We start from the raw sequence: 26,067 nt of genomic DNA, 5'->3' as shown, positions 1-26,067 counted from the left end.
GCCAAAACACCACCTGCACCAAAACCTAGAGAGACTTCCAGACCGACCACTTGAGAACCCATAATGGTACCTACGCTATTTTTGGCCACAACGCCTACCCATCATTTCCTGACCCAGGAGCTGTTATGTTGTATATGCGGTGCAGTCCCGTTTGCATATCATTTCCAGTCTGTCCCTTTACGACGCCACCATATCACAGGAAGCGAAGCCTCAGCAATCTTGACCTGGTTCTCTCTATCCTTTCACCCAAATATGCAACCACTCGTTCTAAATAAAAACTCATCAGCTGGCCTCCACCTTGGAGGAGGTAACCAACGACCAGCTGACTGCCAAAACTGTTCGCATCCCCAATGTGACCCTGCAAAACTGTATGATCCAGGATTATCTGCTGTTCGAGAAAGTGGGCGCATGCACCCTCATCGTTTCCGATTGCTGCACATACATACCTAACCCCAGTGAGGACATCAGTAACCCAGCCTGGCATATCCAATGTGCTACCGCAGTACTGCTCAACCAAAAACCAAAATGGGACCTATGGAACTGGGCAAGAACTGTGGCAGTTTTCCTGAGGTACAGCCTTGCTACAGGGATTCATATTCGTCATTACTATCATCGTCGATATCGCACTTCTTGCATGGCTCTTAAAATGTGTTTAACTCGCCAGCGTTTGTGCTTCCAGGTGCTACCCCCGTCCCCTTACCATGCATGAATGAAGGCCCACTCGAACAATAACTTTGCAACCGACACGGAATAGGCAGCTTTGGACTAGGACTCCAAATACTACCCAACTGATGCTGGCCCGACCGCGTCAGATAACCCCCTAGCTCTTGCGACACACCCCCTTCACCTCAAACCCAGTTCTCAGACAAAAAGAAAAAAAGGAGGAATTGTTGGAGAAAAAAAACCTACTCTGCCTGCCCACTACTTGTTTGCAGAAGCCATGTCGGTTATTAACTAAACACAACATACGCAAAATGCCTCAACTTGACCACAATCAGCTCAGTAACAAAACAGCAAAACAAGCCATTTTCTAAACAGCTTCCAGACTCAATGATTACACTCCTTAGATGATCTGACAACAGTATTCCTAGCTCACAATAGCATCATCTCTATCGAAGTGATGCAAGGATATCCCCAGTCTCCTCAAGTACTGAACCACACAAAGCCTACCTAGACTGAGTGACACCTGATTCGACTGAAGATTGCACACCAACCTGCATAAGCATTGAAACGAGGATACTGGAGATGAACACCTGCGCTCGACGAGGAACGGACACCCCTGTTACAATTAAATTTTTTTTTCCATTCAATCAAATTTAATTCATATTTTCTTGGAAAATATGGCTGGAACACGGATGTAACACTACGCACATTATTTGTATCTACATCATGGGACATAGAATCCTGGAATTACCTGTGCAGTGTGTCCATGCTGTACCATTCCTAGCAATTTCTCTTGCCCATGATATTTTCAGAAATAAATTAGTATTCGTCTATTTCACAGATCTGTGTGTGACCTCTTTTTGTCATTGACCTTTCTCCACCAGTATTGCTTTGCCATACTTAAAATACTCCGTTTACCAGTTTTTCTGTTCAGTGCCAATCAATAGATGAAATTACATATTCGCATTTGTCTGAACTGAATCTCATCGGGACACTCCCAGTCTACAGTCTGGCCAGCCTAACCTGTTTCCAGGAGGGTTTTCTGCTTAGACTCTGTTCAATTAAGCCTTATTGTCCTCAACAACCCCATTGCATTTATTCAGTAGCTGCGCTAGTGTCAAAAAACACAGACTCTTCAAATTCTCTGTGCATTTGTTTACAACGTGGTTTGACAATAGATTTCATAGCAGACAAGACAATTCATTCGGCACAAAGACAAATACGTTCCTTTGGAACAAACAAGCTCTGAAAATGATTGCTGGCAGCCTTTATTATATTGTTGGACATCAGCAGTACATGCAGATTATTGTCTTCTACAAGCTGGAGAATGTATTCATTCTATCATTTACAGTGGCTATATGTATCAATCAGACAATGCCATTGGTTTTATATGAAGCGATAGAAATGTGCAAAAATCGTTATTATTTCACTTTTTAAATTTGCAACAGACAATGAAAGCAATGTCTTTGAATGAGTCAGCATTAACCGAAATGATCCGGTTTATCATTCAGCTGGGATTGATGAAGCTCTGTCTTATCAGTTGGCTCGTTACACGACAGGGTACCGCACAAAACTGGCAATTTCACAGTTATTCCCTCTATCCTTAGCAATTTTGATGTACCCGTCTTCACCCCAGTCTGTTCCCCAGCTGAAAAATAAGGAAATCCATTGGTGTTGGAATCAAAACGCTAATAAAAGAGACATGTTTGGGGAAGCATCTGTTTTAACTCTGGTATACAATTGGAATTATTTTAGGGACTGAATTCTGGAATTACTGAGCTGGATAATGAGTTGTAAAGAATAAGTTGCATCAGGATGGAAAGAGTCAATTGTTTTCTTTTACATCAATTGCTGATCTGTACAGTCCGTATGGACTCACTACAACATATAAAATGGCATGAGGTGAGATCATTATCAGGGATAGGTGTGCTGCTGGAGTAGATATGAAGGGGAAAGTGAATAGGGACGAGTGAGAGCTTTTCGATGGCCTCCTGGAGATTTCCTTCTTGCCATATGGAGGAGGAGATTTTCTCAGAGTTTTTTTTTAACCATCATCGTTCTGAGATTGCCTGCTACAGGATATAGTCTCTGCAGAGCACGAGTTGATTTGAGCACAGGTTACCCAGTGTCTCCTGAACTGCAACGATAACTCGGCCTTAAAATTTGTTCCATATCCGGTTACCCTGCCCAAATCACATTTCCAGCTTTACCAAACTATTCCAGCATCCATTACACTGTTATACTATCTACCTTATTAAACAATAATGTGTATTTTTTGTTATAAGACCCACATACTGTTTCTTCTGGGAAATCATGTAGAAATGTGTGTATGTGGCTGTGTGTGTGCGTTTGTGCGCGTGTGTGTGTGTGTGTGTGAGTGTGTGTGTGTGTCTGTGTGTGTGTATAGTCACGCGAAGCACATGATTTATTTAATCAAACATTTTGTATCCAACCTGGCCCTGAAGATGTGACTGCTTCTTCCAAACCTGACTGCCGTGATTGTAATAACGGCAGCCAGCGACGCCTCATAGAATAAATCGCTGAACAGAGACAGACGGTGGTAGTTGATGGAAAATATTCATTCTACAGTTCCGTTACTAATGATGTACCGCACGGATCAGTTTTGGATCCACTTTTGTGAGTCGATTTTTATATAAATGAACTGAATGAGAGCACAGAAGGATGGTGGATAAATATGCGGATGACATTAAGTTCGTTAGAGTTGTAGACAGTTACTAAGGATGTATGGATTGCAGAGATAAGTAGATAAGCTGCAGAGCTATGACGAAAGTTAGTGAATGCAGTTTAACGCGGAAATGTGTGAGGTGATTCAGTTTGGAAGGAATCCAATGTAATGGGCTCATGGTCAGATTCGTGCTTGTGGAGTTGAGCACAGAGATCTCGGTGTCGAGGTACATCGATGTTTGAATGTTGCCTCCCAGGTTGATAGGGTTATTGAGATGGCATATGGTGTGTTAGCTTTGATTGTTAGTGGGATTCAGTTTCGGAAATAGGAGATCATGCTTCAAGCCGTACAAAACTCTGTTGCAACCACATTCTGGGAAATGTGCACAGTTCTGGTCACCATGTTACAGGAAGAATGTGCATGCTTTGGAACGGGTTCAGATGAGATTTACTGGGAAATTTCCAGTTTTGGAGGGAGATATTAAAAGGAAAAGCTGAGGGAGTTAAGGCTGTTTTAGTTAGAAAAACGTTTGAGAGGTGAAGTAATTGAGACTCATAGGTTAATTAAAATATTTGATAGGTTGGAAAGTGAGAGGCTTTTTTTTCCTTGAATGGCGATGGCTCGCAGGAGGGCTTTAAAATCAACAGTGATAGATATTGGACAGATGTTAGTGGTAGTTTCTTTCCTCAGATTGTTGTAGGGGCTTGGAACTCTGCTTGCAACAGTCGAGGTATTGCCACATTTCAGAGTATTTAAATGGTCATTGGTCAGGCATATGGACGAGAATGGCATAGTGTTTGTAACATGGGTTTCAGATTGGTTCCACAGGTCGGCGCAACATCGAGTGTTAAAAGGCATGTACTGGGCTGTAAAGTTCTATGTTCTATGTTCCAGAATTAGGGCTGTTAATCTGATCCCATCAGTGCTCTAGTGACAAGTGATTCGAGCTTTGTCCTTGTTTCCCTGTGAACAGGTTGTACAGTTGGGTTTGGGATCTGACTTTGCCCCCCTTTTTCCCCAGTAACTTGCTTTTTGTTGTGTATAGCTGGTAATTTTAACCGTATGTTTGTAATTTGTACTGGTAAGTTTAAAAAATGGTTGTAATTCAGGGATAATGGCACTCTGATACCTGCCTCTGTATGAAGCAATCCTTCAGTCCAAAACTTGGTGATGGGATACCTGCCTCAGACGTTTTTTAGATATCATCCCAGACAGCACAACCATTAAGCATTCACTTCCAGATAAACACAGTGTTACCTGCTCGCTGAACAGATACACAGGTTGCAGCACAGAGACAGGAAATTCACGCCATGTCACTGTCCCTTCTTCTTCTGTGATCAGGTATTTGTTATTTCATAGAGTACGGACCTGTTTTTAACCAGCCAATAGTTCATTCCATCCTCAATTCCAAAACCAACCACCAGCACTTCATGGGTTACGTACCATTGCAATTTTCATCATAGTAAACTCCTGTAAGGAGACACATATTAAATGGTTTATCTGTGAAATATTTAATTAGTGTTAATTTAGCTTTGATTAATGAACACTGACATGTCTGTTTTTACTAACTGTCTTCAAATTGATCGTCCTCACTCCGCACCATTACTTCTGTTGACTTTAATCAATGTTTCCCAATGACATCGTCTCTCGCATTCTCACTTCCTCTCGGCACATCCTTCAGAGTCATCGAGTTTATAGCGTAGAAATGCTTCGATCCTTCGATCGAAATCATCCATGCTGAGCACATATCCACAACCAATCTAGCCCTATTTTCCAGCACTTGGCCAATATCCCTGTAAACCATTCCTGTTCATGTACCCATCCAGATGCCTTTTCTAATGCTGTAATTGTATCACTCTCCACCTCTTCCTCTGGTATTTCATTCCAGATACGTACCATGCTGTGTGAAAACTTTGCTCCTCAGATAACTTTTAAATCTTTCCCTTCTCATCTTAAACGTATGGTCTCTAGTTTTGGACTCTCCTTCTCTTTATTCGTCCCATACCCATTATTGTTTATGACCCTCCACAAGCTCACCCTTCAGTCTCTGTCGTACCAGCGAAGAAGTCTGCAGCCTTCTCAGCCTCGGGCGAAAGTGAGGACTGCAGATGCTGGAGGTCAGAGTCCAGATTAGACTTATGCTGGAAATGCACAGCAGGTCCTGCAGCATCTGAGGAGCAGGAAAATCGACTTCATCAGGAAGGGCTTTTGCCCGAAACTCGATTTTCCTCCTCTTCAAATGCTGCCTGACCTGCTGTGCTTCTCCAGCAAAACTCTAAGCTGGACTCAATTCAGCCTCACTCTAACCCTCAAATACTTGAACCCTTGCTAAGTCCTTGTAAATATTGAACAAAATCTTTCTTATAGCAGAAAGTCCAGACTTTAACATAAAATTCTAAAAAACTGACCTTACCAATGTCCTGTGCAGCTGGAACATGACATCCCAAAACATATACTCAATGCACTGACGAATGCTGCTTTCACTACCCTGTCTCTGTGTGACTCCAAAATCATGGAACTATGCACGGGGGCCCCGAGGTCTTTTTTTAAAAAAATAACACTCCCTCAGGCCCTGAAACTTACTGCATACATTTCTTTACTTTCTTTAATTGTCTCCATTCCATTCCTGCTGGCACTGGACCACCATTCCTTTTCTTATTTAATGTCCTTGTTCCACCCAATCACAGACTCTCTGTTTTCCAATTGAAGGTCCGACCTTGATTACAATCTTCCAGTTTTTATATTTTTTCTGTTGTTTTTATATCGATGATTGATATAGTATCTTGCTCAGATTACTTTCGATGTAGAAATAATTTACCAGACATTTGCATAACACACTGACCATGGTATCTGACCGTGTTAAACATCGGTTTGCTGCCATGTGTGTTAACACATTCTGTTAACTTACAAAATCCTACACCTGGAGTGATGAAGGAGCGCCACTCTGCATTCAGTATTTTCCAGTTTGTCTCCAATTGTGGGTTGTACAATAGAAGTGTTTTGTGATTTGAAATGTTGATGAAGTCAATAGGGATTGGTCCTTCACATAGAGACATCCTGTGTCATCATCACAAGGAAGCTGTGCAGGCGTCGATCTCCCTGTTCAGACCACCGTCTTTGCAAGTCATCTCGAGTTGCCACACAAGAGGAGATCAAGAACAGAATAGAAACAGCGGCTGACAGAAGAGGTGGACCAGAGAGGGAAGGACTCTCAGCAGGAGGCCAAGAGATTTCAAGTCGAAGGTCTTGCCTTTCCTCTTAATCCAGATACAGTGAGTGTAGCGTCTTCAGTTTACAATTAATAAAACGCTGACTTGTGCAGGCACTCAGCAGCACATCAGGACAGTTGCTCCTCACTATCAGTTCTCTTAGCTAGAGCACAATGTTTTGACCTATTTGCATCACTCCGAATGGGAGCAGGTCGATTTCTCATTACCATTCCTGAGCTCAGTTTGCAGCATGGTTGAGCTTGAACTCGATGATATCTGACAGAACTGGACGGCATGTAACACGGGGGGAGTGTAGGCAGGGACAAGGGTAAGGGTCATGCTCCATGGTGAACTTTGCAGTAATATTAATACCAAAATAGTGACAGTAAATGTGTCTGTAGATGTATGATTTCTAATACCTTTTCTTGAACAGTCGATAATCTGATTCAAAGACATCATCCAGTGCTCTGCAACTTACCTTCTTTATAATGTTGAAAGGATTTCAGACTTGCATTAATCACAACAGACATCGGTCCTATTTCTCTCAATGCTTGTTCCAAAGCTGCCTCGCCTCCCCAAACCCATTTGTGGTCAGTGATTTTAGCAGCAATTTTATCTCGCTGAAATCTGCAGTAGCCTCCACCCTAGATTTTAAATAAAATGTTCAAAAGGAATACTCATTAAGATCATAATAAAGGTATTTTTCATTGCTTGACACTTTTCTACATTCCAACTTTGGCAGCCAATTGATTTTCCCACACCTGTGCGATATTTGTTCACTTTTGTAAAGAAAAAGGCACATTTTGCGTGACTTAGCACGAAAACAAACCGTTTATTCTAACTCGTCCACGTCGATCACATATCCTGACGTATTGTAGTCCCATTTGCGACCACTTGGTCCTGAACACTTCCAATCCATACACCCATCTCCGTACCTTATTAATTTTGTAATTGTACCAGCCTCCGCCACTTCTTCAGGCAGGTCATTCCATACATACATGATCCTCGGCGCGAGACAGTTACAACTCAGATCATTTTTCGGGTTTTCTTGTGTCAAACTTAATATTTATTGCTCATTGTATTCGAAAAATTCTACACTGAGACGAAGCAAAGGTATTACAAATGACTTGAAATGTGAAAAAATAATTTAAAAATGTACTTTGCCTTGACAACTCAATATCCCAATCAGGCTCACTATCTAGTTAGCTCATACAGAAACTACATTAGAAAGAGTTGAGCCTCTTCACAGTTTTCGGTCGACTCTTCTGAAACCTGTGATCATACAGTAGTGAATTAAATTCTTCACATGCATATAAACGTTTCCCAAACCGTCAATAATTACATCATTAGAGTCATTGTATTACAACTAATTAGTATTAGTCTCAGTACCTATTCAAATATTTCCCCTTTCATCTTAAGGCTCTGCTCTCTAGGTTTGGACTTCGATCCTATGGCTAAAACATTCTGCTCTTCACCCGATCCATGTATTTGATGATTTCATAAACCTTGATAATGTCACCCCTCAGCCTCTGTTCCTCCGCTTGGAGCAAAGCCCCAGCCTAATCAGTCTCTCCCGATAACTGAAACCCAATCCCAGCAATATTCTTGTCAATATTTTCTGCACCCTGTGAAAGTTAACAACATCCTCCCTTTAACAGAGCAACCAAACATGTGTACAGTTTTACAAAAGTGGCCTCGTCAATGTTCTGCACAGCTGCAATGTGACGTCACAATACCTGTACCAATGTTTTGAACAATAAAGGTAACTGTGCCAAATGCCTCCTTCACCATCCTATCTGTCCTCGGCTCCACTTCCAAGGAATTATACACCTGCACCCCTCGGCCTTTCTGTAAATTCTTGCATGTTGGAAATGATGGCGTATATTGATTGTCTAAAGTATGGCCTCGATGCCCGTGTTTAAACGAAAATTATAAATGTGGTGACTTTGCTACACTCTGATGGAGTGAAGATTCTGGTGAATAATTTTCAATTACTTCTCTCTAATGTTGCAGTTGGTTCAGTTTCAGGATACAGGGCATAACATGATGCCAACTCTGGGGTGAGATTGATACTGGGAACGATATCGAAATGGGTGGGTGTGTTGCAGGAGGAATTGCCACATACACCCAGATTTAATTCCAAAATGGATTAAAATGTAGTTGTGGCAGACTGTGTCAGCGTTCATTCAAACTTGGCTTGGAGAAGGTGTGATGAGCTGCCTTCCAGAACATTTGCAGAATTTTTGATCGGTACTATTCTGTTCGAGAGGGAGTTCAAGGCTTTTGACCCAAAGTCGGTGGCGGAATGACAATAGATTTCTGAGCCAGGATGGTGAGTGATTTGAGGAGATGTTGCAGGGAGTGGTGTTAACTGTATCTACTACAGTCCTTGGCGGAAGTGGCTTTCGGTTTGGAAGGTTCTGTCTACAGTCCATCGGTCAACTTCACAGCTGTAGTTCGTGGATTGTATATACTGCTACCACTTTGTGATGATGTTGGAGGGAAATAATATTTGTGGATTTGATGCCAGACAAATGGAGTGAATATCCTGGATGGTGTCAAACCTACTCAGTGTCAAAACATAGAACACTGAACAGTGCAGTACAATGCAGGCCCTTCGGACCCTAATGTTGTGCCAAACATTTATCTTAATCTAAGATCAAACTAAATACACACCTCTCAAATTGCTGCCGTGCATGTGCTTGACCAGCAGTCGCTTAAATATTCTTAATGTCTCTAACTTTACTATCAATGCTAGCAGTGCAGTCCACGCATCAAAAACTCTTTGCGGAAATAACCTACCTCTGATATCTTCCCTTTACTTCCTCCAGTGACAATAAACGTATGACATCTCCTGCCAGCCTTTTTTCTGGGAAAACGTCTCTGGTTACCTTCCACCTCTTTATCCAAGCCATTTATAAAAAAACAAAAATCCTTAATCAACAATCTTTATCCAAACAATCCAAAATCCTATATCTGCGAACATTTTTCAGTACCTTGCTGACCACAGACGTAAACCTACCTAGACAATAATTTCCAGGTTTTTTCCCTATTTACATCCCTGAAGAGAAGTACAATATATGCCTCCCTCCAAACATGAAGAACTACTATGGAGAGGTTGGATTCAAAGATCATTGCCAGAGGTGCAGCAACCTCAATTCTCACTTCTCGTAGGAAATGTGGATATATCTGATCCTTCCCTCGACATTGAATCATACTCATGCTTTCCAGAATTTCTACCATATCCACATTCTTAATATCAATCTGCTCAAGCCGATTAAGCTCTTCCCCAGTATTCTCTCTAACATCAAGCTCCCTCTCTCTCATGAATACAATGGCAAAAAAAAAACTCATTTTGCTCCTTCTCTATCTTGCCACGCTCAGTGCTTAAGTTCCCTCCACTGACTTGGATCCAGCTTACGCTCTCTCAGATCATTCCCTTATTCCTAATGTACGTGTGCAAAACATTTGGATTTTTCCAAATCCTTCCCGCCAAGGCTTCTTCATGCCCCCAACCAGCTTTCCTCAGTCCATTTTTGAGTTCGTTCCTTTCGACCCTGTAATCTTCAAAATTTGCGCTAGATCCCGCTCTTCTGTTCTTCTCATCCAGGACTCCGTTCCTTTACAATTCCGCACCGGTCTCATTGGGACAAAGTTATTCAACACAGTAAAAAAAGCTCCACATTTCTGTTGTGCATTTCTGTAAAGCAATTATTACTAATTTACACTCCATAGGTCCTGTCTAAGAGCAGTAAAACATCCCATCCCCAGATTAAATTCCCTCTCATACAGTGAGTTTCTATTCCTCCCCGTGGCGACCGCAAATCTGAGGCATTTATGCTCTCTGTCACCAAAATGCTCTGTAACCGAGATATCTGACACCTGGCCTGGCGAATTGCCTCGCACCAAATCCAATATGGCCTCCCCCAGTCGGCATATCTAATTATTGCGTCAGGAATACTTCCTGTAAACAAATAACAAAATCATCTCTATCCAGATAATCTGCACCACGGATGTTCCAATTAATATTGGGGAATTTCAAATGACCCTTATCAGCAATTCTGTTATATCTGCACGTTTCCAAGATCTACTGTCGAATCTGTCCAATGTCTATAGCAGACAACCAATAAAATAACTGTTTCGTTCTTTGTTGTCGGAGCTGCCGTCATCCAGGGAAGTGGAAGTATTCCACCATATCCTTGCCTTTTGTTTAGTTGATGGAAAGTCTTCAGAGATGTTGATAGTGTGCGATTCAGTAATGGTTAAATTCTCTCCCATGTTGGATTATGTCATTTTCTGGCACTTGTCTGGTGAGAATGTTATTTGTCATTTATCTTCGCAGGTGGAGATATTGTCCACACCTTGCCGCATTGGACACAGATTTCTTCAAAATGTGATAAATTCAAATGGTGCTGACAATCGTGTAGATATTCCCTCTGCGTACCTTTTGGATAGAAGGCCAGTGACGAAGCAGCTGATGATGGCTGTACCAAGAAGGCGACACTGAGGAACTCTGATCGACATGTCCTGAGCAGAAAGACATCGAATAACTGCAAACACCCTCCAGTTTGTTCGATATAATTACAACGAAAGGAACTTTTTCTTCCAATTCCCATTCACTCCAGATTTTCTTGGGGTCCTTGATGTCACGTCATGCCTTGATGGAAAGGGGTGTCATTTTCACTTTAACTCTGGAGATTATGTCGGTTCCCCAACTGTGGAGTGTAAATTAGGAACTAAAGGTGTAATGAATCAAAAGCCGAGTATTCATGCTGGAGTCCAAACTGAGGCTGCCAAATTGGCAATTTATAATACTGAGCAGTTCTGATCCCAATGCCAAGAGAATTCATTCAGGGGTGAGTGAGGTGCTCAACATGAGAGGACAACGACATGCAAATGTGTTCAGCATTGCTTGTAGATTTCGGGGTCGGGAAATATCAAGTACCAGTTGAGGAAGGGTTCACCTGCTGATATGTGACCTTACTGCACCACACCCCATCCCGGCCAAACACACCCCTACACAAAGCTGTGTTGTGATCGTCACCTCCACTCCTCTCACTCAATCATTTACTGTTGGTCTGTTACCCAAGATCAATACCAGCCCTTTGGTTGTTATTGTACTGAATGTTACTGCCTTCCTGTTGAGCAGGGTCACTGGCCTCTGGCTGGTAATGACCACTCCTTGGCGCTGTCATTTGTGCAAAGTCCTTCTCTTGTCCAGCTCAGTGCCCGAGTGACAATACGTACACTGGGGCTTCATGAAAAGAGGAGACTCTGTTATTGTTGACTCGCCAGCCAGTGAGTGAGAGGCCATCAGCTCCATAAAACATAGCCAGAGAAAAGGTTTAGTTTAGACTGATGCCCAGTCACTAGATCACGTACGCCTGTCACATGAAGAGAGTGTTTCTTTCATTCAGTTGTTTATTTGGCCAATGAAACGCTGCATTTTGGAGAGCAGAGTGGATGGGTTTACAATGAACTTAAAGTCTGCGTGGCCTCAGATTACCACAGGAACAATTATTCAGTGTTGACACAAACCCAAAACAAAAGCAACAGCTGTCCTGGATGATAACTCACAAGTCATCTACAATGAGTCCAGACATGAGAGTGTGGAAGAGCTGGGGTAAGGACTTGAAGAATGAACTGAAGAACAAGGTGAAACTGTGTGGCAATGAGACAAAGAGCTGGGATTTGCAAGCAAGTGGCTGATCCCAATCAAATCCAATACACGGGACAATTGTGACGTGTAGAAAGACAACAACAGCTTCTGGAGGAACAACATCAACCGTAAAGCAACTTACACAAAAACGTCTCCTGAGTATAGATTCAAGCCAAGTTTCTTAATTACACACAATATGCCAAATGTCAACCCAGCAAGTTGCACGGTAAATGACATTCCTAAAGAGTAAACACCTCTCTTAACAAAGGACCATATTTACACACAGACCTACCAACGACATGAGCACATAATTCGAAGATTTCTCATCAAACGTTTATAACTTCTTATAGCTTACACTCCAAACGTAACTTGTTCGTTTTCATGTAAAATTGCAACTTATATTTGTGTGACTGACCAGCCCGATGGGGAATATGGGAGAAGCAGTCAGACTAAAATAATTACCTTTATTCCTGACTCTTCAGATCTGACATTCGCTGTGTTAGTATGTTAACTGTTATAGTGAATGGTGCACGTACCAGTCTGAAGGACAGAACATGCTGAATGTTCCGTTGATTCAGCTGAACGTCACATCCACATGCTAACTTACAGTATCAGAGAATCCCCAGAGTGGAGAAAGTGCCCATTCGGCCCTACCTTATCCCTTTAACCCTGCGTCTCCCATGGCTTACACACCTAACCTATAATTCCGGGCGCATTATGGTTAGCTTAACATAGACAATCCCACTAACCTCCACACCTTTGAACTGTGAGAATGGTGAGCATTAATTCACAGAAATGGAAGTACTCTTAACTCCTCAGACACATTGGCTGAGGGTACGAGGTGTTGTGTGTCAAGATGTAGGAGAGCATTCCAAGATAAGGTTGAGATGACTGGGAGTGCTGAAAGATTAAATTCTCTCAGCCTCCTTAACGCTGCTTGTACAGTGGCACTTTCAGAAACCTGAGAGCAGACTCTCAGAGAAGGACTGACACAGATCGAGGATGGCAGCTCCCACTTGAAAAGCGTTGAGTTCCACGGTCTAACGCCATGGATGTTGGAAAACGTCCGTGCTTCTGAAAAGCACCTAAGGATTTTCATTTGAGCTATTTACTGTTACGTGCATATTCTTTGCATATCCAGTGAAATGTGTTGTCTCGTGTTGCCATGCTGCAGCACCATCTCAAAACACATTTAATATCCCAACATACAACATAAAGGAGAAAGAAATGGAGAAATAAAGAAAACGTCCAACTTCATAGTCCTTGCTAAGTGCTCCATCATGGACATGCTGGTCAGGCATATGTCCCCTTCTCTATCACCGTCAGAAGGAAAGTCGCCCAATCTTTGGCAGCATCTTGACTCAGCTGATGCCTTGGTCAAAAGGAGGCCTTGATGGACCTCAGCAACGTAGCTGGCACTGATGTTGCTCGGCATGACATTGGTCCAAACACGATTCTGTTGTTACCACGAGCTGCTTTCGACATCGCTTACTAATGCAGTCACTGCAGTTGCTGCCGGATCTTGTACTGGGCCGAATCTCCATTGCTGCCTCCATGAATCTGTGATGGCGACCTGCACTGACAGGTACCCAAACTCACCTTCTCCCCATCTCCATGAATCTGTGCTGGATACAGATCATGACAGGAACCCGAAAACACCTTTCCCTTCCCTCCATGAATCTGCGCTGGATAGCGACACTGACAGAACCCAAACTAATCTTCACTCTGCCTCAATTAATCTATGATGGATGCAGTAATGACAGGAAACCAAACTCACCTTTTCTGCCTCCATGAATCTGAGCTGGATACATATACTGACAGGAAACAAACCTCACCTCCGCTCTGCCTCCAAGAACCTCTGCTGGATACAGACACTGACAGAATACTAACCCACCTGCACCCGACCTCCATGAATCTGAGCTGGATGCAGATGCTGCCAAAGTCCCAGAATCACCTGCACAGCTAATTTTGTGAATTTATGATAGAAACAGACATTGCCATGAACAAAACAGAGCTCATCTGTTGCCTGCACGAAACTGTACTGGATCTGGACACTGCCAGGGACCTAGACTCATCACCGCCTGAGCAGCCATGGATTAGCGTCAGGACCGGAGCCATCAGGAACCCAAACTCTCTCGGCTATCTCCGTTGTGAGTCCATGCTGCTCGACACACTCACAGATTTCGTTGCTCTTCACCAAGAGAAAATTAAAATAAACTCCACCAAACTTACAAGTGAACGCAGACAGGACCGAAGAAATAAAATAAAACGAAATGAGAATGAACCCCGACTCCACCACAATCTTACTAGAAGTTTTGGGGATTTACCTTTCCTGTGTAAGGGTAAGTGTCAGCAGAGTTGATGCCTTGAAGTTCAATCACTTCTTCAAACCCTTCCGATGCGGATCCACCATAGCATCCAGAACCCCAACCGGAACAATCAATCAGGTTCTGTTCACTGAGAGAAACCAGGTTTCCATGCCTTTTTGCCCACTGTCCTTCTATGCTACCAGTTGCACTGAAAGCCCAGGAAGAATGACATTGACCCTAGTGTTGACAGAAATGTAACCACATTAAATCATATTGATCTAAAAACGATAGCCAGTTTGCATCTACACTCATTTGGAACACAGTCTCACACTAATGCTCTTAGTCTAAATGTTTGTTCAGGTTTCTCAGAATTACACAAATCTGTGAATTTCGGTGTGCCTGGGTTCAGATTTCATTTGATTTATGTATTGTCACGTGTCGCGAACAACAGTGAAACACTTTGTTTAGGAGCAATAGAGGCACATGTTGGTATGCGAGGATGAAGAGATCAAAAAAGACTTGGACAAATGGTACATTGCAGAGAGTGGGCACAAGGCAAATTCAATGTCAGCAAGATCAGTATGATTTGAGCAAGGCAGTCTCATAACCGTCGAATAACAGCTGGGGCAAAGCTGTTTCTGCACCTGCTGGTGGATGTGTTCAAGCTTCAGTATCTTCTACCTGATGGAATACATGTAAGGAGTACATTACCGGGGTGAGGTAGGTCCTTGATGAAGTTGCCAGCCGTTTTGTTGCAGCGAGATGTGTAAGTGGAGTTCATAGATAGAGTATTCGATTCCATAATGGTCTGGGCTGCGCATACAACCTTCAGTAGTTTGCTATGATCCAGAGCTTTGCAGCTGCCATACCTGGCCTTCCGGACCCAGACAGTATGCGCTCAAAGGTGCAACTGTCGAAGTTAGTAAGGGTCCTTGTGCACATGCCAAAATTCCTGAGCTCTCTGAGGAAGAAGAGGCGTTGTTTTATATTTTGGAAGGACACAAACACATGGTATTTCCCGGAAAGTTTGTCCATTATGGGCAGTCTAGGAAATTTGACATTTTCCATTCTCTCAACCTCATTCCCATTGATGTAGATGGAAGCGTGTCGTTCTACTTTCCGTCTGAAGTCAATTATGTGTTCTTTAATTTTACCGAAATTGAGAGAGAGAGAGAGAGAAGCTATTCCCATTGCACCACGTCAATGATCCCTCTATCTCCCTTCTGTCTTATCATTCATCGTTGTCAAATTTCCTTTATTTTACAGTGCTGTCGTCAATGACTGTATAGATGATCTCCCTTCGGAATTCGTGGGTATAAAGGGAGTACAGTAACTGGTTGAGCACTCATTATTGGGGGACGCAAGTGGTGAAGGTTATTCGGGAGAAGGTTCAGTTGCCTATCTTCAATGATTGGTATCTGTGGGTCAGACAGCTGCGGATACAGTTGCAGAAAATAGAATCATGACCAATGTCACAGGGTTTTGAGTTCAATGTGGAGAGGATAAGAGTGTTGAAGGCAGAGGGGTAGTCAATGAGCAGGAGTCTGACAAAAGTGTCCTTGTCCAGATGTTCAAAGGGTGCAGGGCGAGAGGCTTTTCACTCACTGTGGACCTGTTACTTTAATAAGCAAATTTTAAATGGCCGAGGCAGGCTGGGAGAATGGAGTTGATGTGGACCCTCACCAGCCTCCCGAAGCACTTCATGATTATTGTGCTCAGGCCACTGGTCGGTAGTTATTAAGGAACAATGCATGAGTTCTGTTTCCTCACTTACGAAGATGATGGTGGTCTTCTTGAAGCAGGTTGGGACTTCAGCTTGTAGAAGGGAGAGTTTGAAGATGTCGGAGAACTTCCCGCTAGCTGGTCCACACTGGAGCTGAGTGCCTGGCGGGGACAGTGTTTGGGCCAAGCAGTGTCCTTAGGGTTATTCCCAGGAAGATTGATGTAATTTCTACAGCAGGAACCAACAATTTGAAGCATTGACAAGTAAGATAATTATTTGATTATGAAAAGTCTTCTTAATAGCAAAACTTGTCTCATTATTCAATTTCCTCTCTTGACAAGTTTACAAAATGCATTGGCTATCTAGGGTACGTGGCATGGCTCTCAGAGAGGGACAGGATGAACGTTGTTTCCGATTTGCTACAAACGACCCTGGTGTTCGATCAGACCAAAAAGCATCTCAGGACAAATTGCACAGGCTCCAGTTGTATGGGCCTTGTCCATGGACTTTGGCATGTGGCATTTGCTTGTCACCAATAACCATGATGACACTTACTGTGAGCTATGCCAGTACAATACTGAATTGAAGGGCACACCAGCAACTGGCATTGGAAGGTTGTTGCAGGTAAAGGTGTCCAGCTGACAGATTGGATCCAAAGTGCATTCAGGGAAAATCAAGGGCAGATTCAGATCCCAGTCCGGGGATCGACCATAGTCTGGTGCGGGGGCGGGGTGGGGGGGCGTGGTGTGGAGTTGTCCTTGCAAATGCAATCCAGAGACTTGGTTTCAACAGTCCTTTGGCTTCAAAGTGACCAGTTCGGGGATTGGGAACTGTTGTCACAGGAAGAGGATTTTGCAATTCTTCACTTCTGAGGGCTGTGCGTTGAGAGGTCTGGGAGATTGCAGTTGTGAGCGAAGATGGGTGATAACACGATATGCAATGGTGAATAAAATGAATCTTGGATGGCAAGGGATTCCATAAAGTTGTTGGATGAGGTGTGACGGTGTTAGCAGCACAGCCTTACCTCTGCAAACATTGTTCCTCTTCCTTCCACATGCGACACCAGGCTCTCCGTACACACATTGATCCTATGTGACCATGACGTCAGGCATCATGGTGATGCAGGTATATTAAGGCTTCTCTCCATCGAGGCAGGAACAGCCAAGTGGAAGGTCAAGCTGTTACCACTTATCGAAAAGGATCAAATAATGTACGAGGTTTTTCATGCTTGCCACTAAACCTCTCTTTCCTTCATTGTCTCAGATTTTATGAATACCGATTACGAGGTTGGGCAGGAAGGATCGGACTCATTGTTGCTGCCTGTTAGCCCTGCAGTGGTTTGTTCGGTCAGTCTCGCAGCATTTCTGTCTGGCATGGGTGAGGGAGCTCTGACAATGCTGAGCAGAATTGGGCAGCAGTTTTGAGGTGGAGGCTCAGCCACTTCTATGATATCTTGAGTCTGGGTCTTCGGACTGACCTGTGTGTGCTTCCTCCTCCAGCAAGGCACTGTCCATATTACTTGTGATTACAAACTGGCACCTCGACTACAGGCCCGTGGAGCAGTGGTCGATGGGTTACAGCTTTGTGCCCATGGCCAGCAGAGGCTGAGGTTGCTGGGCCTGCTTCTCCATGGCCACTGTGAAACTGTCCTTGGAGGTTAGATGATTCATTGATTGGGATATCTGGGTCCCCATAGTGTATCTGCATCCCTGTCGTCTTTCAAGTGTACATCCCTGTCTGCTGCATCTGCTGCTCCCTGATACATGTAGATATTTGCCGACACTACAGGGTCTCTTCTGCCCGTCCCGGGTCTCTGGCAGCCCTCTGAGTTCTGTGACAAATGACACAGTGAGGTGCTTACCAGACTGTGCTCCCACACCCTCAATAGCTCACATTCCCAGGAAGCTGGTGGTGTGTGCTGGACGCAGCCTTCCTGATATTTCATCTAAGGCCGCAATACGTTCATGCTCAGAGAACGAGGAGGTGTCTTCTTACCCTGCGGAGCTAGAGTAGATGCTGACAGAACCGACAGAACACGAGAGACAGAAGTTTCTGGGACCAATGCAAAGATACACTGAAGAATTAATGAGACTGACAGAGTGCTAACAAAGGAGTGAAGAATGGTATTTTCTCGCTTAGTGGAATGTGGGTGTATCATGTTTTCTTGTGAGAAACAGGAGTTACTCCTCACAGGTTGAGGAATCTGGTGTCAGACACCTCTCCACCAATCCAAGAGGTTTCTGTCCTCCAGTGTTCTCTATTCTACTGGAATGACAGAAAGGGAAGGATTGAGTGAGAGATTTAAGTTTTGCATGGTTCTTGGTGTTGGTGGTGGAGGTATTCCAAAGTAGTGAAGTGGAAATGCCGATGCGATGTTGGTTTGGAAGATGAGGAAGACGTCAGTGACAGCATGAATCTGGGTAGGAGGGGGTGCTGGGGCTGGGATAGAATGAGTCGGAGGGGGAAGGTGAGTGGTCACAGAGATTCTGACACAAAGCATTCTTATGGTACTGTTGGTTGTTTTTCTGTACCATCCTCTGGCATGTTCGAAAGCATTCCTATCTGAGCAGGGCAAGGTTGCCATGCTCGTGCTCATGTGGGTGCACAGCAGCTTTTTTGTGATGGCTCAGCTGCCAGCATATTGGGCACTAATCAGGAATCTATTGAATTGTTCCGGGAATAATGTGTGGGAAGATTAGGCTCGAATCGGATATGCGGGATCTTATAGCTGCATTGACGCAGCTGACGAGATGGTTTTGATAACGATAGTGAGAGATCTCACTGAACCTCTTGGTGGTATCCCTCTCAAACATACAACGCAACTGGCACTTAGAGAATTAGAGTATAATCCGATGTTTTACAACGCCCATTTGTACACAATACTTCATATACTTACCAGCAGGCTCTGCCTTCCTGTCGATCAGCCTTGTCCAGTTGGAGAGAATGATTGAGAGAGGTACAAAGCCCAACAGAAGTGAACTGTGAATGTGGTTTTAAAAGTTGCGGTGTCGATCAGATGATCGAATATTCTTTGAATAAGACTGGTCATGGTATCACAAGGAAGCTTGGCATTGCAGTTTGCAACATTACCATTGTTGAGTTGTGCCAATTTACATCTGAACTTATATATATATATTACATCGGAATTGTACTGGTATACTTCAATTTTACAATTTAATCTAACCATTGAATTTGTTTTTGAAGTGACATTTCTATAGATATTATGAGTAAAAGCACGAACATTACCATTGATACATATAGCATGCTCCCTTGCCTGACCATAACCAATACCAGGAAACAAATGCAACAAGAAAGCAGGAGAAGCAATTTAGGTTAAAAATGATCTACTGAAATGGAGCCTTTCCTAACAATATCCAATCCTATTGAGAAATTAATGTCTGCACTTAATCATCTTGAGAGCTTTTTCTGATTTTTACCTGGTTTTTCACTGGAGTAACTACACCTTCTCGACGCCAGTCAACAGTTGCAGTTCTCAATTGAATGTGACTTTCTTCAGATTGACTACTTCCATCTCTTTCATCAGTTTCAATTTCAGTCATGTTGACAGCTTCGATTCGGAGAAGTCCATTCATGAGCTTATTGAACTCTTCATTGGTCTGAAAATTCAAACACATTGGTGAAATGATTGACTTTTAGTGGTGATTATGTCAATAATGTAAGAGAGCTACATTCTACATATTCGCTGACTTTAGCATTAAGTGCGGGGAAAGCAATGAGGGCACTCGTTCCTCGTGTTTAATATTTGACTGAATAAATGAGCAGCAGGCAAATAAGTGGCGATCCATTTCGTCCCAATCCAATATAAAGCTGTGTGAGAAAGCTCGAGCAGCTCAAATATCTCTGCTCGATTGTTCAATGACCAAAATGGCAGGAGCTTTATACATGTGTTTCATTTTGCAAGAATCAATTCGATTGTCGTCTCTGATCATTAAAACCTGACAGGTCAATTTCATCATGGAAGGATAGGTTACGTCACCTCAGATTGGTGGGGTTTATTGGTGTTTGAGATGAACCTTCCCAATCAGGAGGATTACAACTTCCCTCACCGGCCTGACCTGATTTCCGGATAACACGTTGGTCTTGAGTTGGCCTCATGGCCCTTGGACCATTAGATTTAGATGCGAAACTCAGATTGTTCATTTTCATGAAGATACTGGATTGGAATGGTTAGAAAAGGACCAGATTTGATGCTATCCATCATCACATAACTTATCATCCGGAACTGTGGATGTCTGCATATCAAACTGAGATTGCAGACTGGTATTGAATCATCTGTTGTCTCTTTTTGATGGGTAGGGAGGGGTACATGCCGGTTTGAAAGGGGATTGAATGCGTCCCATCCTCTGAGTAATAAGCGGGGCCCTAGGTACATGCAAAAGTCCGAGTTGCGTCTGCCTTTTTGCAGGCTATATGGAGCACGCCTTGTTCCAGTCCTACTCTGACCCCTGTCAAAGTTCTGTCTCTGATCCATTGATTGTTGCTTCCTACTCTCACCCAGAATTAGAAATAGTAAGCAATTTTACCTCGAATTTCCACCCTTGTCTCAACCTCAAGTTCCTGAAGAAGGGCCTGTGCCCGAAACGTCGAATCTCCTGTTCCCTGGATGCTGCCTGACCTGCTGTGCTGTTCCAGCAATAAAGTTTCAACCTCAACTTCACCTGGAATCTCTGAAAATCTTCCTTTCCTTTCTTGATGTTAATGTTTCCATTTAAGGGCTAGACCATCGACTGTCTCCCACAGTTACGTTGAACTACGTCTCCTCACACCCTGCTATCTGCATAGATTCCATTCCATTTTCCAGGCTCTCCACCTGTACTGCATGTTCATTGGTGTCACCACCCACTGGGGTGTTTATCCTTACCTGAGGACTCCTCTCAATGCTGTTGACAGGCTGTCTTACTCAGTTTGCGCAATGGTTTCCTCACCCATAAGAACATAAGAAATAGCAACATGAGTAGACTAGTGGCCCCTCCACCTTGCTCCATCATTCCATTAGGATTGACCCAAAACTGCCCATGTTCCCGTTCCTTCATTTTCATTGTAACCCTTGATTCCCCTACCGCTTAAGAATCTCTCTCAGATTAGGCATACAGAGAGCCCTGGTGTCATAGAGATGTCCAGTATGGAAACAGACCCTTCGGTGCAACCTGTCCATGCTGACCAGATATCCCAACCCAATCTAGTCACACCTGTTAGCACCCAACCCGTATCACTCCAAACCCTTCCTATTCATATACCCATTGCAAATGCCCTTCAAATGTTGCAATTGTGCCAGCCTCCACACATGGTCTGGAAGCTTGATCCATCCACGTACCACCCACTGTGTGAAACAGTTGCTCCTAAGGTCTCTTTTATATCATTTCCCTATCACCCTCAACCTATGTCCTGTAGTTCTGGATTCCCGATCCCCGGGAAACGAAATACTTTGTCTAATTATCCTATGCATTCACCTCATAATTTTGTAAACCTGCATAAGGTCACTCCTTATCCTCTTACGCTGCAGAGAACACAACCTCAACTTGTTCAGCGTCTCCTTATCGCTCAAATCCTCAGTCCTGCCAAAATACTTATAAATCTTTTCTGAACCCTTTCAAGTTTCACATCTTTCTGAGTGGATTGAGACCAGACTTGCATGCAATATACCAACAGTGGCCGAACCAATGTCCTCTACAACAGCAACATGACATCCCAACACCTGTATTCAATGACATGACAAATATAGGGGAGCATAACAAACGCTTCCTTCATTATCTAATCTTCCTGAAAAAGGTATTCAGGCATCAGAGAGAAGGAATTCATCCTCATCTCGATTTCAAAACGCTGTTATTGCGATTCGATGATGTCAATTCCGAGCCTCTCTCATTCGCATCAACATCGTCTGTGCACTCACCCTGTCAAACCCAGTAAGAACATATAAATTTCAAAGGGATCAATTGTCATTCTTATAAACCCCATTCAGTAAAGTCCCAACCTGATTACTCTTTACTCGCTAGACAATCTTTGGTGCAGTTGTTCCCCTCCATCCCAGAAGAAAAATAGGATTATTTCAGTCTTCACTTTCCACCATCCCATTCTCTGTTTCTTTTTTAGCGAACAAATCCTCTACCAATGCCAATATGTTACGCACTAAACCATAAGCTGTTATTTTGTTCAGCAACAGCTGATGTGGCACTGCATGACATGTCTTTTAAAATTCCAAGTGCAGATAATGTATCAGCTTTCCGGTGGTAAAACAAATTGTGTCTTTATTCACTTATTAACATTTGTGTGCACATAGGTCCAGCAAGTTATTAAAGAGGCTAAAGAAATATTGGTCTTTAATGCAGAGTAAAGACTGTATCAACGTGGGGAAGTCTTGTTGCCATTGGACAAACACAAAAGGCACTGTGATGAGCATTGATTTCACTCGTTACGGAGGAATATTTGGAAGGAAATTTGAAGCAGGTTAATCAAAACTATTCCTACGAAGAAGAGGGTTATCACAAGAGAAAAATTATTTCAGACTGGGCCCACTCCACAATAAAGTTGAGGAGAATGAGTGCAGATCATACTGAAACAAATAAGATTCGAGGGAGATTGACAGGGCTAATGATGAGAGGATGATTTTCTTGATGGGAAAGGTGAGTACAGAACTAAGTCCTGGCGGAGACATTGTAGCTATTATTTACTTATCTATGCGACTTAACTCTGTCATCTGCCTGTATTGTTTGCAAGACAAAGCTTTTCACTGTGCCTCAGTACACGTCACATTAATTTCAATTCGATTCAATTCAATTCAATTCAGTTCAGTTCAGTTCATTTCAGCTCAGTTCAATTCAATCCAATTCAATCTAATTAATTTATTTTCAATTCGTGGAATGCTGGTGTAATGCTGATGTCATTAGTCTCACTTTTTTGAAATGACAAGAATAGGGGAAATGACCAACTGTCCTGAGGAGCAACAATACAGAGAGCAGGATCATGTACTTCAATTTGTTTGGAATGCAGGCTAGTTTAACTGCTGTGAGATAAAGTTTAGTCAGCGACAGGTAGGGCGGAGCCAGAGATACAGCAGACTCAAGAAGAATATTGTTGCCGAAGGGAGCAGCTTCCACAGTACAGAATGCAACTTCAGCATTCAGACGTCATAATGGACAGCATCTGTGAAGACTCAACAACATAGAGGTGTATCCATAGTGTGACTGCCGTCCATAGAGGGAACTCAAGCCAGCCAGTGTTGTTTAATGCAATTTAGTTGTACAGTCTCTGATCGTGCAAGTGAGCAGAAATTATCGAATCAGGGGATTGTTAGTCATGAGAATTCTCTTCCGCAGAGAGAAATGGAGACTTGAGTCATTGAATATATACAAATTTGAGAGAGATGTTTTTGATTTCCAGAGGAGTTACGGGTTATGGAAATCTGGAATGAGAAGGAAGGAATCAATAATTTGGAGTAAAGTGAGATCAGTCATTGAGTGTACTGAATGAGTGAGTCAGCTTGGAGGACCAAATGTCCAAGTGCTGCTCCTGTAGCTCGATATAACTTCACAATTATATAGCTTCACAATTTCACAATGACCAGCATCAAATAGATCCCAGACGGTACATCCTGTACACACCAGAGCTCCAAATTTGTTCATTCCCACTTTAGATGTGCGTTTTCCCAATGAGTGTTCGATGTTGTGTTGTTCGATGTATCTCATATTGTCCTCCCATATCATTCTCCTGTAACTCTCCTCATCCTGAATAAAGAGATGAATATAATCAGGCTGCAGCATCTTTCATTCATAAAATTATACAGAAGCATTAAAATCCGCTTGTGAAACCTGAAATAACATTTTGCTGTCAGGGTCCACCCTCCCACCCAGATCTGAAAATTATTAATCAGGTTCTCCTCACCCCACTCAAAATAACGCACCCGTAGCAAAACCTGTCGAGCTGCCAGTCTGAGAGATTCATGCTGAAAGTTAATTAAGAATAAAATAGCTGAACAAGCGGATGGTTTAATCGACCGTCATGAATGACGTTGACAATAGATACGTTCTCTCTGCTACCACCTGTCCCTGTCTGAAGTAAGGTTAAACCAGTGGCAGGCGGGGAATTCAATAAGCCACGTCCTTGCGAAAAAAACCGAGGCCAATACATGGGCAATTACTGTGCATGTATATACCTTCTTAACCTGTTGTGTGAGAATCCCGCCTTAAGCTGCCAGCATAGTAAAGGCGGTGTCAGCAAAGAGACGCTTCATTGAATGGGCCACTTGGGATGATCAGACGGCTTCCCCAGCCCTCTGTCTCCAAGTTGCCCACTTACAATTGCCTCTTCAACACCAAGAATGGATCTTAATCTTCTCGAGGCAGGTTTGTGGTCTTTGTAGTAAATCCAACAGGACTGCAGCGGGATCCTAGTAAATTAAGTTACACCAAGTCGCTACTGATTCACTTTGTGTTTGGTCAGTTCTCTAATGAAGTTAGAAACTTGGAGAATACCCATTGAATTTCAAGATCAATATTTTCTCAATGTCACTTCACTCAACAGATACCTCTCATTGACTGCAGCTACAAATTCTCAATCTCTGCCAGTTGAGTGCAGACCATTCCTATTCTGAGTGAGCTTAACATTAGAGACTCTCCTTTTACCTTGGTGTGCTGGTTCCCATGTTGTGATTTCCAAATTTTCCAGTCTTCATCCAATTTCGAATCAAATGTGCCTGTTGAGGCTGCAGCCAGAATAGATACCGCCACACTGCCCAGAAAGAGCCAGAAGTTCATGATGGACAACCTAATAGGCAAAACCAGCTTTAGACAGGGAGTGGGTAATTTTCAAGTTAGCTGTTTCCTTATTCTGAGAAGGAACAATATAAATTGTACAAATAATACAAACAATAAAATTCCAACAATTCATCCAATGCTGAAAGTTTAATGTAATTCACCTTCATGAGGCATCGTCAGTGGATTGGAATCTTCCAGCACTAGATTGATCAACTTAATGACGTTTCAAATTTAAAACCAATTATTGAAAAGAACACGGTAAAATGAAATCATACTTTTCCATAAATTGCCTTCTTGTGATGAAAGTTATTTGACTCACAATCCACAGGTTTAATCAGTCAACAACTCATGTCGTAATGATTACATTGCATTCCACCTGACATTGAGCAATGAATCCTTAGAAGGCATGACTGTACGTTTAGCAACAGGAAATAAAGCACAGCTGGACATATTATATTGTTATCTTCTGTCACTTTAGAGAATGCCAAAAAAATCTGAAGACGACATGTAAATCGCGAATTGAAAGGGAAGGAAGAAATTATCCAATGCAATCAACATGGAAAGAGACAGGGAAAAAAAATCAAACTGAAAAAACTCATATGTCCTCAGTAAAAAGATAGAATTAATGATAGAATTCCGAAATTGAATGTTTGCAGCATTTTTAAAATGTTGATGTATAAAGTCACGGAACAATGGGTATGACATGAAAATTGTTTCAGAGGAGTGGTTCCAAAATGGTCACGGATGGGACCAACCAACCAACTGATTATTCAAGAATCCTTCATGTTTAAGAAGTAAACGAACAAGGCGGAGGGAATTTGGCCAGCTCGTTTGATAAGCTTCAATGTGAAAAGGGAAAGTTGAAACGAGAGGCAAGCATTTGTGTTTTTTTTTTATACAGAGGCTTATACATGCCTGGAAAATGCTGCCAGTTGAGGTGCTCGAAGTAGATGCAATGTCGAAGTTAAGAGAAATTTAGACAGACACATGAACAGGCAGGATATGGAGGGTCACAGAACATTTGAAATCAGATGAGATTAAATTAGA

General features: G+C 42.8%; 1 pseudogene across 1 annotated transcript; it reads right to left on the bottom strand.

The window, feature by feature from the left end:
- Nucleotides 1–1,915: 1,915 nt before the first annotated feature.
- On the bottom strand, nucleotides 1,916–25,023 carry LOC122552133 (digestive cysteine proteinase 2-like; annotated as a pseudogene). The gene is made up of 7 exons (XR_015752096.1): nucleotides 24,889–25,023; nucleotides 23,869–23,991; nucleotides 19,687–19,866; nucleotides 14,545–14,763; nucleotides 7,037–7,202; nucleotides 4,718–4,819; nucleotides 1,916–2,311 (listed from the first exon to the last, which is right to left on the bottom strand). The product of XR_015752096.1 is annotated as a digestive cysteine proteinase 2-like (transcript).
- Nucleotides 25,024–26,067: the final 1,044 nt, after the last annotated feature.

Source organism: Chiloscyllium plagiosum, unplaced genomic scaffold, assembly GCF_037043375.1.
Source record: "Chiloscyllium plagiosum isolate Xiang-an unplaced genomic scaffold, Cpla_swu_hap1 HiC_scaffold_29, whole genome shotgun sequence".
Taxonomy (NCBI): domain Eukaryota; kingdom Metazoa; phylum Chordata; class Chondrichthyes; order Orectolobiformes; family Hemiscylliidae; genus Chiloscyllium; species Chiloscyllium plagiosum.
This window is presented reverse-complemented; position numbering and strand designations above follow the sequence as displayed.